The following is a 12,496-nucleotide window of genomic DNA, read 5'->3' as shown; positions in this document are numbered from 1 at the left end:
ACCTGGAGGAGGTTCCAGGTTCCTGGCTTCGGCTCGGCATGCACCGGCCCATTGCGGCTCACTTGGGGAGTGAATCATCGGACAGAAGATCTTCCTCTCTATCTCTCCTCCTCTCTGTATATCTGACTTTGTAGTAAAAATAAATCTTTAAAAAAAAAAAAAGAAGAAGAAGAAGAAGAGGATGCAGTGTAAGGCGAAAGAGCAGAATCCTGAGTCCCACAGGACCAGCACACCAAGTTTTCACCACAGCCCAGGGCTGGAAGGCTTGCTAAATGGCCCTAGAGTGTGAGTGCTTCAGTAACAGGTTCACCATGCTTCTCTCCCCTTGCCTGCAAACCCTTTGCAAAGCTGCCCTACAGCTGAGCCCTGCCAGAAACAAAGCATTGCAGCCAAAATCAGTGCCAAAGTCAGCTGTCTGCTGACTAAATGGAGCGGCCACTACAGCGTGGATATTTCCCTGGAACATCGGTCCCAGCTGCACCTATGGATGTGCAGGCTCATGTGAGCTGGATTCGCCCTGGGGCTTGGTTATGGACAGGGAAGGGCTCCCTTTACCTGTGTCCCACTTAGATGTCTCACTGGGCTTTGCACATCAGCTCAGGTGCCAGGCACCTCTGCACACTGCATGGGAGCCTCTCCAAGATGCTCCCTCTTCACCCCTACTCCATTCATGCCTTCTCGCCAAAATGACATCCTTCAAATGGAAAATGAAGGCACTACACAGAACCAAGTTCCTGTAGATTCACCACAGGTCTCCCCAGGAGCCATCAAGGTAAAGGATTTGACCATCAGGGTCTGATCCTGCTCAGTCCCAGTCCCCACAGCACATGAATTTTATGGGTATATTTGGCCAATGCCAGATTCAATCATCTAGTTTACTCATCTCAAATCTTCAAAATTTTATAATTTTTAAAAAATAATTATTTTTTTCTTGTTTGAAAGGCAGAATGTCATGGACAGGGTAAGAAACAGAAAAAGATTGTTCCATGGTTGTAACAAACCAGGAGTGTGTATCACTACGCTGATTTTTCGGTGTGGGTGGCAGGGGCCCAAGAACTTGAAATATGTCCATGGTCCTTACCAGGCACATTAGCCTATAGGTGACCCAACGCACAGTACCTGGGACCCAGAACTGGCACTTGGATGTGGGGTGCTAACACTGCAATTGCAACTTAACTTACTGCACCACAATCTAGGCCTCTCCTTGTAACTTCCTCATTTAAGGTTTACTTGTTAAAAAGGTATAATCATAGAGGGAAGAGATACAGAAAGAGATCTTCCATCTGCCAGTTCACACCTTCAGGAGACACAGTGGCTGGAAGTCAGTAGCCAGGAGCTTCAGCCAGGACTCCCATGTTGGGGCAAGAGTCCAAGCACGTGTGCCATCTTCTCATGCTGTCCCAGGCTCATTATTAGCAAGAATCCAGCTCAGACTAGGGCAGCTGGGACTGGAACTGCACCCCTATCGGATGCCAGTGTTCCAGGCAAGTGGCTTTGCCTGCTACACCCATTGTAGCTTCTTTCAGCTGACCCACTTAACTTCTGTAGGCATGATATGCTTAGGCAGTGTCCAAGATGTTCTGTCTTTGTCTACCACTGTGGAGTCATTATCCACCTGCTGTCATGCCAGCCACTTCCCAACACAAATAATCCCCTTAGTTTGCATATAGTTATGGACCCAGCATGATGGTTGGATTAGTTCATACTTCCCCTTGCAAGAGCTGCGATCCCATATGGCTCCCTGCATGTGACCTGGTAAAGCAGTGGAGCATGCCCCAAAAGTCTTGGGACCCATCACCCAAAAGAAGCTACTTGATCCTTTGAACCAATTCAGCTCCAGCCATGCAGACACTGGGAGAGTGAACTAGCAGATGGAAAATCTTTGTCTCTATCTTTCCTTCTGTCTGTAAATCTGCTCAGATTCTCATGCGAATGAGGATGTTCTCTTTCCCTAAAACCCTGCACGAATTCTCTCATGCCTAAAGCCTGAAACAAATCTAAAACCAGTCTCTCTCTCTGCTCTGTCCCTTCCTGAAACATAAGCATAGAACCTGCAGCCACATGTAGACTTGAAGAGGAGCAAGTGCAAGCACCCACCTGGTTGTTTCTGGGTTGCAATCCTCAGCCTGACCACTGAGTCAACTTCCACTGTGATTTCTCACTGGACTGGTGACCGAGTTAACAGGCCAAATATGACCAAATTCTACAGACGCTTTTTAAACTATAAAACTCATTTCTAACATTCCCATCACTTCCTTGGAATGACCTCTTACTCTTCAAAATCCTGGTTAGTGTTAGGGGGTGTAAGCAAGATCACTCCAGACATGTGTAAGGTTCATTAAGGAGTCTTTACTAACCAAGCTTGGTGATAAAAGACCATACTAGAAAAAGCAAATCACAAGTCCATATGGCAATCCAATCAATCATAATCCAACCAAACATAATCCCAAAAGGAGCAAATTGTCATTACCCGTAAGTCCATCCAATAAGCTGAAGACCTATGTCTCAGCTTCCCCAACAATATAAGTTATCCTAAGAGATATACAACAAATATCCTGGGCACACTTACAAAGCTGCAGACACTCACCCTTCCCTGGCTTCTCTGGCCACATTCCATCACCATTAGGCCTCACCTCTGCTGGAACTCCTGATAGTACACAAACCAGAAACAATATTACCATATCCATTGTCTCATGTAAGCAGTACACAAGGACCATGATTGTTCTGACCAACAGAGCCAGTAACATGGACAGGGAGAAGGTCTGGTGATGAAGCATCGACGGGAGACCAGTGATGGTAGAAGTCTGCGCAGTCTCGTTTTATTGCTGCTTCACCTCTCCTTATATACTCTTCCCCCACGTCCGAATTTAGCAGAATATTGCGTACAGATCAATCCAATTACTCCAAACGTTTTTAGTCGCAAGCCCAGTTTCTGTTTCTACCCAGCTCTACGAGTGCTAATCAACTCCTTAGCTCACTGTCAATGGGTGCTGGCTATCACTGGCTGCACCCCATATCAGCCCTAGCAGTTCTTGGCTGGGATCTGCAGATCATTCCTTGAGCACTCCATTCACTAGACTAACTGCAGACTTGGGAAAGGAGTTGAGCCTTTTCTCCAGTAAAGGAAATAACAGCCTCATTTCAGACTCGGCTGCACTCTGGTCATTTCAGTTACATTCCTGGAATTCTTGCTCCCCGCTGTCACTTGCAGCAGGTTCCTCTTTAGCAAGCTACAAAAGACTTTAAAGTCAGGGGTAGCCCCAGGGCCTCCTCATTCTTCATGGTGTAACTCACATGTAAGTTACACAATGACATCTGTAGGGTGAGAGGCTGCTGAGGCAGCACTAGAGGAAAAGGGAGCATCCTGCTCAAATCCCAGGGGAGCTGCAGCTTTCCAGAGAAAACCCAAAATGTAAGAAAACACCGTTTGGAATACTCCCAAGGGGGGAAATAGAGGTGTGGGCACAAAACAGCTTGAAGCAGAGAGAGAGCAAACCAGTGGGGACACTGGATTCCCAGCTCTGGGCTCCCCCGCCCCCACTGTCTGCCCTGCAGGGTCACCACTGGTCACAAATAAACTCAGGTGCTCTTTTGCATGATTGCACCCTGTGTTGGACTTTCCTGCTCTCTCCAACCAGGAAGCAGCACAGTGGTGCCTGAACACAGGGTTTAGATTCTTCCTCTTTCTGCTTTCCTCCCCACAGTCAGTATGCCTTGTAGGAATGTGCTCTGGGTGAGGGCAGTGCCCCTCGATCATCCAACCCCCTCTCTTGGCTTGTGGTCTGGGAGGCCATCAGCAGGCTTATTGCCATGGCACAACTCCCTGCAACTGGACAAGTCTCCTTTCTCTTCTTCCCCATGGTGAGGAGCTTGGGTATTGTCAAGGACCTGGGATGGGGGCTCCCCCTTGAGACAGCCACCTCCTGTCTTTTGTCAAAGGAGAGACTGAGTATCTTCTGACACTGGTGGAATTGCTGACAGGGTCTGACAGAGTGATTTGCATTCATTTCCTGCTCACCTGATTCTCCCTGAACCTCTGGGCCAGGAAGTGGGCGGTGCCTCTCTTAAGGAACCCTCTGTGGAATGGCCATTTCTGCCTCAGGAACTCCCCTACTATGCCACTGCTTCCACTGGTGAGTGTGAGAGCTTGGACTGGAGTGGACTGGCTACAAGATCTGTCTGCTGGCAAGTATGCTGGGTTTGGGGCAGGGCTGGACTACTGTGCCAGCTGGTGTACACTAGACCCAGACTAGGCGTAGGCCAACTAGAATTTACTTTAAGGCTCACTGTAGCAAGAGGCAAGACTGTGTGCAGTCATATCACCTGAACCACAATACCCTGGGCAAGAGCAGAATCCAGGCTGGTAGGAGAACTGTGGTCACTCTCGTGCTAGGCTGCAGCTCACACTGGTGGCCATGAGAACCAGAGCTGGCATTGCACCGTGCTGAACAAGACGTGCATTATTTTGGCTCTGGTGTGGTGATGGGGTGGACTGAATGAAGCTACAATGTACAGCAGTCAGGATTTCAATCTGTGCTCTATGAAATGCTGGCACTGCAAAAGCAGCTTTACCTGCTGTGCCACAGAACTGGCCCTTTCAGTGTGGTTTGTATCTGAGTTGCTGTATTTGCTCATTTCAGGTTTCTTGTTTGTCCACACCTCAGGGTGTGCTTACCTCAAAACCTATTGCCGGCGACGCCCGCACCACCGCATTCCCCAAGCTGAGCCAAGGGACTAGGGTTGAAAATGGAAACAGACAGTGGGTCATTTGTGTAAGGAAAATGCCACTTTGTTGAGAAAATGCTGCTCTTTTATACTATTTTCTAATTTTCTATACATTTCCACCCTCACTCCCGGGGCCTTATCTATCTCTCCATTTGACATTGTTTAACCTCTTCTGGACACACTCTCAGGAACCTGCGGTAGGAGGGATGGCCGAAGATTCTCAATCCCTGAAAGTTTGCATAGATAACAGAGCAAACAATTCTGGGAATCACTCAAGCATCCTTGTGACCAGCATGCAGGCGAGACGGTGGAATTTTCCCGTGGTTGGGTCTAGGAGATGACGGCCACAGCAACCTATGACACCTGGGGATAAAACGAGTTGTGCGTGAGTCGGGAAAAACGTCTTAAGCTGAAGGTGGAGCAGGTGTTCTTGGCATGATGAGATTGGAGTGTGAAGTGGAACCCTCCCCAGGGACAGGCAACAGGTTGAGGGAAACATCTCTTGATGCGTCCTCTAGATATTGCCTAGGTGGACCCCTGTGCGTGAGCCCTAGGTGCAGAGGAGGAAGGCAGGGCAGGGCAAGAGGCTCCTGTGTGGACAAGAATGCTTCCTGTGCTACCAAAGCTTACTACCCTGTGGAGTTTCCTTTGACAGAAAATGATCCAAATGATAAATATGCAAGTCTAATATCCAAATCTCTTAATGCTACAGAACCAGGTGCATTGAGTCTGCAACTTGCAAGCCTGGCTGTTAGGATGGCCAGCTCACTGCTGCCTGCAGGAACCCCACTCCCTGGCTGTGAGGTCACCCAGTGCTCCTTAGGGCTGCCTGGGATTGATTGCTTGGATGCTCCAACTCTCCTGAATGTGTCTTGTAACCCACATGCCTGGGGTAAGCTAGGCACTTCCCTTGTTACTATAGCCCTGCTGCTTAGGGTATAACAATACAGGAAGCCAGAGGTTTACCACTTGATTCCTGGACGCCCATCTGCCCACAGGCACAAGTGGAACTGCCTTTCCTCCCAAGAGTCTCAAGTCCTGCTCAGTCTCTTCAGCCTGTGTCCTCAACATTAAGATTAAACAATTGACTACGGTAGAAAAAAGTAAAAATCATTATTGGTTTGTGTAGTTTTATCAGTTTAACCATAGCTATCTAATATCATTTGTCTTCCACAGTTTTCTATTCTCTGACAACACTTGCAATCACATTTATGAAATACACTTTAACGGATTTTTCTGGCAACTTTTTTTTCATTTGCTATTATTATCATTTTATTATATAGTTCCATAAGCCCTGAAATTACTCTTCCTCCCAAATCCTCTCCCCTCGCACTGATTTCCCCATATATTAATCCAGTGGTATAGTTCCATATAAACAGTCATAAGGCCATCATTGCAGGGGCACACAGCGGCAGAGTTCAGCATCCTATTGTCAAGGTTTATTTAATAGGTTCGTTGGGAGTGCATCTTTAATCTGTAAGTAAAGATGCTTACTGTATTCTATCTTCCTATCTGGATATGGAAATTACCATTATACAATTACCATAGATGACCTTAAATGAAAAGACACAAAATAAAATCAGCAACAGGAAGAATAAAGTAACTAACAATGCCATGAAGTTAAATGACATGCCACTGAATGACTAAGGTGTCACTGAATAAATGACAAAGGGAATGAAGAACCTTCTTGAAGAAAATGATGCTACTGTATGATCTGTCAGTGAACAACTTAATAAGAAAAAAAAGTGTTTTAGAGAAACAAAAGCTAAAACACACACAATCCATGAACTATATTTTCCACTGATCTGTTTTTGGTGAGATGTGTCTCCTGTAGGCAACAAATAGTTGGGTTTTGATTTTTTAATCTAGTCTGTTAATTCATGATGTTTGATTGATGAGTTTCACCATTTAGATTCAGGATTAATATAAATATGTGGTAATTTAGTCCTGTCATTTTAGCTATAAAATGTTCATTGATCTAGTGTTCTGTTGCTATTTTACTGCGATGATCTTCACATTTGCTTTTGGTTTCAGTGGATGCCATTCCTTTTCTCTTTCAAGAGAACATCTTAAATATCATTTGTGGGCAGGTTTGGAAGAGGCATATTCCTTACTGTTGAAGGATTTTATTGCATTTTCAAAGACAAAGGAAAACTTTGCAGGATACATTATTCTGGGCCAACACATTTTTGCTTTTGGAAACCAGGATGTGTCACTCCATTCTCCTCTTGCCTGTAGAGTTTCCAAAATATCTTGGGATGCTTTTAAGTTTCTAAGTTTGCTCTTGAAACTGACTCCTGTTCATCTCATACTCATCTCCCTGCTGGGACCAGGTCAGCAATGAGGTCAAACCTGATATGGCAGTGAGAGACAAACACAAGCTCACTACCAAGTGCTTGATCAGTGACACTGATGTTTGTTTTCCTTAATCTGTGTGTAACCTTATATTCTGCTCCACAGATGGAAAAGAATTCCTGATGGATCCTTCAATTCCATCACCTTTAAGCATGGAGAAGTTGGCAATACCATTCCTCTGAAAGGGTCCATTCTTCTTGGTGGAGATGGCATTTAATGAGAGGGATAGTTTAATAGGTCAGGTTTCTGTTAGAATAAGAGAAGGGAAATCTTTTAAAAAGTGTGCAAAATGGGGGAGCTTTGGCAGTAGCTCAACTGGCTGATCCTCAACCTGCAAGTGCCAATATTTCATACGGGCATTATAAGAGCTGGAAAGTTTAAAATAGTGTCAATCTTGTTAGGACCTCTAAGTCTGCTTGAGTCTCAGGGTGAGCAGAAAACATATGCTCTGTTAGGGACACCTATGTAAAATCAGAATATAAGAAAAACATCTGTCCACTTTAAAACTTGGCTAACTGTAAAACTGCTGGCTAGGGACCTCCACAATGGCTCAGTGGCTTAATCCTCACCTTGCTTCCCATCCAGCTCCCTGCCTGTGGCCCGGGGAAACAGCAGAATATGGCTGAAGAATTGGGACCCTGCACCTATGTGGGAGACCTGGAAGAATCTCTTGGCTCCTGGCTTCAGATTGGTTCAACTTTGGCCATTACAGCCACTTGTGCAGTGAAAGAGCAAGTGGAAGCTCTTTCTCTCTGTCTCTCCTTTCTGGATATCTGCCTTTCCAACATAAATAAAATAAATTTCAAAGAAAAAAAACTGGCTTCTGTGACCCATATTTGCTTGCTCACTTGTGTCAGCTTTTCACTACCAAGGAGTCTATATACACACTTGCCCATTGGATAGCTTCACATAATTCAGTTATTGTGTGTTATTGTGTATATTATTGTGTATAATCCTATGTATTGTGTATAAATGGTGTGAGTATGTTCTTTAATTGTGTCTGGGAGTTGGGTTGCAGGTGGCCAACTTCCACCCTTCTCCTCAGATTGTCACTCAGCCAGGAAGTTTTCTCTGACAGCCCTGGCCAAAACACAGGTCTTTTACACTCTTTACTGGAAAGCAAGAGTGCTCAACCCTGAGAAGACAAAACATTCCTGTGATTTCCCTTTGTCATATTGTATCAATGCCAGCTTAGCTGATTGAATAGTTTTCCATGCCAGTATGAGTTTCAAAGCACTTACCTGTGACTTGTTAAGGCTGCTTCCCTATTCCACTTGTGGAGGCATGGACCAGTGCACTGGCTGGTGAGTAAAGACACCGAGCTTGTAAGAGTGTGCCTTTGACTCATTTTTGTGAAATAGAATTGGTCAACTCTCAACGCTCACTGGTTTTTGTGCCAGTTGCTCCACTTTCTGTCCAGTTTCCTGCTTGTTGCCTAGGAGAGCAGTGGAGGACAGCCCAAAGCCTTGGGACCTGGCAACCAGAAAAAGCTCCTAATTCTTGGCTTCAGTTCAGCTCAACTCTGGTTATAACAGCCACTTGCTGAGTGAGCCACTAGATAGATAGAAGATCCTTGTCTCTGCTTTTCTGTGTAAATGTACTTTTTCTATTAAAATAAATAAAGTCTGTCTTAACATGTAAAAAATGCATACTTGCCAAAAGCTGTCTTTTGCAGGACAAAGTACCAGTCCCACTCTAAGTTTCTCATTTTCTCACTAAAACAATGACTGGCTTGGTTCTTGCTGTGGGCTTAGCATCCTCTCCTGGAGCTCCATCAGCTGCCGTGCTCACTCTTGGTCTTTCTTGGATGCTTTGTGCATCTACAGGAATGGGTTCCTCTGCTTGAAGGCACATCCCAACCAGGCACAGGTATTATCCATCAGACAGCTTTTAAAAGAAGGCAATAGAGGACACACCCCGAAGGCAAGGAGAAACAGACAAGACTTGCTCTAGAGGCTGACCTAGGGCACAAGATGAGCCTGAAGGCAGGAAGCTTGGGCAATTATTTTTGTAGCTTGCAGAGCCTGCCTTGGGGGATAAAGACAAGAACAAAAGTGCCTGTTTTGCTGAGGTCACCCAGGGCTTGCTTCTGTGCAGATTGTTCTGGTTTCTCTAACACTAACACCTGAGCCCTATATTATAACACAAGCATATGTTGAGAGATGTGACTGGGGCTCAGAACCTGTGAGTCTACAGCCCCCGATTCTGGTATTTCGTCACCTGGCCCTCCTCTGAGCAGCGCTTCTTCCACTGACACACAGGGCTGCTGGACCGTGCTGGCAGCCACATGATGAGAAAGTGAAAGTGACAGATGTTCATGGTTTACGAGTGCATAATTGCCGGAGACCAGCTCCAGCTGAGAGCTTGAAAGGATAGCACAGAGCTTGAAAGGATGCGTGGATCGGGCGAGACTATAAGAGAAACAGAAAAGACATGGACCACTATGGCTTGATGCTCATAATGGACAACTCAGAAAAGTTGCCTTCTTTATTTATACACAAATCATCACAAGTTTTTGCACAATATCCAATTGTTTCATTTTTACATCATGGTTAATAAAATGCAAAAAACAATCCTAAAAAATATTATTTACTTTAAAGAACATTTCTGGCAAACCATTACTCATTGAAATCTGCAGTGACCTGGCTGAAGCCAGGAATTCCACGGTTGGCAGCGCATGCAGTTACATATTGAGAAGTAGTTTATTTGTACTCAAAATTAATTTTATACTCAAAATCAATTTTTACTAAACACAACTAATATTGATTAAAATATTAAGAGTATAGAATTAAAAGATCATAAATAAAAGGATTTTATAAAAGCATATAACATAGATTCTTAGCTAAATCTTATAATCAAGTCATGCATTAATTACCGTCACCTTCACCTAGTGCTGATTCAATTGTTTTTTGTTCTTTTGTTAAAGGGCAGTTAAAGGGATCAAGGAAGCTCAGCCAATCTACAAACACAGGGCTTTACAAGAAACTTCCTTTTATCTGTATAAACTGTTTTCTTTCCCTAAGTATAAGTGCCAATATAAGATAGAAGTTTTAATAAACTATTTTCTTTCCCTAAATATAAATGCCAGTGTAAGATTGAGATTTCAAGCCATTTTGAGGGGGTTCACGTTTGTTTCCCTTTAGAAGATGCCCCATATACTTTTGCTTTCTGTGATGAGAAACTAGAATGCGTCATATCATGTGTTGTAACAGTTCAAGGCACATGGTAAACAAACTCTTTGTACCTCCATGATTGCCATCAGTTCCAAGATATTATCAAGCCATTTCTTAGTGAAAACATTACTTATACTAGGGCAAATTCCAGGACAAAAGTGGACACATAACAGGATGTTTGGAGACATTGTGGGCTCAATTGTACTATTGTATACTTTCACCTGTGTGTCATAGCCTTACGTCACTAAAGATGTTTTTATCATAACATGATTGATCAATTTGAGGTGTCATACCAGTTACAGGAATCATTTCACATTAGCAGAAAAAAAAAAAAAAAAACACCCTCAGGAGAATTCTATGAAACATCAGAGAGCTGATTGAGTGTCCATACAATGGTGTGAGGCAGCAATGAGATGACCAGAGACATTCCACCGGGCCTTGCCTCACTGCTAGAAACTCCTCATAGCCTTGCTAACCAAGGAGTGATGCCAGCCTGATCAAATAAAAAAACAGGAAGTGCTGTTGTCCCTGACAACCTCACAAGCCATGGGCAGTAATAAGCAGCTTGGTGACTTTGAAGGCGCTCAGATCTCTGCTTTGTCACTGACTGGGCATTGCTGAGGCTGCTGGAAGTCACTATTTGTAGCCCACCTCTAAGGGACAAAGACCACATGCGCATCCATTCAAGTGCTGAACTACGACATACCAAGGGTGGGGAGCAGCTTTTTAGTTGAATTGCTGATTAGGACAATAAGATTCAGGATAGCATTTGACAACTGGAAAGCAAGACACCTCCGTGAGAAGGGAATCTTGCCATCTGTCAGGAAGGCTGTAATTTGTCCCTTAACACATGCAGCATAATCACACTTTCCAGTGGGCAGTACAGGAACTACCCAGGACTTCCTAATTAGAGTCCCCCAGTGGGGAAGACTTCCACAGGATGCCTGGTGGGAACCCAACAGAGGACTCCTGTCCAGCCCAGTCGATTGACATAATGAAGAGTCACGGAACTCTCTCTCTCTCTCTCTTTTATTGGAAAGTCAGACATACAGAGAGGAGGAGAGACAGAGCAGAAGATCTTCCTTATGACGGTTCACATTTCAAGCAGCCACAATAGCCAGTGCTGTGCCTATCAGAAGCCACGAGCCAAGAACTTCCTCCAGGTCTCCTACACAGGTGCAGGGTCCCAAGGATTTGGTCCATCCCCAACTGCTTTCCCAGGCCACAAGCAGGAAGCTGAAAGGGAAGTGGAGCTGTCCGGATTAGAACCGAAGACTATATGGGATCCAGGCTCGTTCAAGATGAGAACTTCAGCCACAAGGGCACAGTGCTGGGCCGGAGTCAGGGAACTCTTAACAACCCTAGGCACATCCTGAATTCCCACTGTGTCTGCCTCTCCTGCCAGAAGACACCCCACATCCTGGATCCCTCCTGGGAGGAGTTTTTCCCTTCCCTCCTCTTTTCATGTTTACTTGTTTGCTTTGCAAATAATTCCTGTAATCTGTAACGGATTCGCAGCTTTTACAACTTTTTTTTATTAATTTCTATATTAAGCTCATTAAAGAGCTCACCAGGTTTTGCTGGTAATAGACTTGCTCCCTGCCTGTATTCAAAGGTCTTGTATCTGAATTTGTTTCTACTTTCCAGTTAGCAGGTATCACAGGATTTTTCACCAGTTTGGAATCCTGCTGCTGTCACAGTCTGGTCCACTTGAATAGGTGTGATGGCTTGGGCAGCACAGCTCTCGAGGGTAACTCCTTTGTTTCCTGTATCATTGGATGTGTGACTGACGGGGCAGCAGCTGCATTGTCCGCTGAGCATTTCCAGGCATGAGTAGGTGGCAGCCTTTTCAAAGGAGATACCAAGAGCATGGCCACCCCAGCTTGGGACAATATCTGGGCTTCTTATAGCTAAATCAATCAATAAAAAGACTGCAATCTTCATATTAATATCACACAAAATAAAAATATCTCAGAGCCGTCTGGAAGAAGGCTCTGGAATAAAATCCAGAGTCTTCTGAAAACATGTTCAATGACATTCGAAACATTGAAGTGCTACAGAGAAACCTTGTGGTGGCATTGCATACTAGCTACCACATAGCTAGGGTCCCTCTGCCTGAAAAAATATGTGTTGTTTTCAGGTTTTGTTGTACTAGTTTTTTTTTTTTTTTTGTCTTTACTCATGTACTTATGTTGTTAGGGCTTATAACATTACATATTTATATAATTTATTTCAAAATAAAG

The 12,496-nt window shown here is 44.5% G+C and overlaps 1 pseudogene; it reads left to right on the top strand.

Annotated features, from left to right (window-relative positions):
- LOC131479304 (cyclin-dependent kinase 1-like) overlaps positions 1-7,297 on the top strand; it is a 46,917-nt pseudogene extending 39,620 nt beyond the window's left edge.
- The last annotated feature ends 5,199 nt before the right edge of the window (positions 7,298-12,496 follow it).

The sequence above is a fragment of the Ochotona princeps genome, unplaced genomic scaffold, assembly GCF_030435755.1.
Source record: "Ochotona princeps isolate mOchPri1 unplaced genomic scaffold, mOchPri1.hap1 HAP1_SCAFFOLD_219, whole genome shotgun sequence".
Taxonomy (NCBI): Eukaryota; Metazoa; Chordata; class Mammalia; order Lagomorpha; family Ochotonidae; genus Ochotona; species Ochotona princeps.
This window is presented reverse-complemented; position numbering and strand designations above follow the sequence as displayed.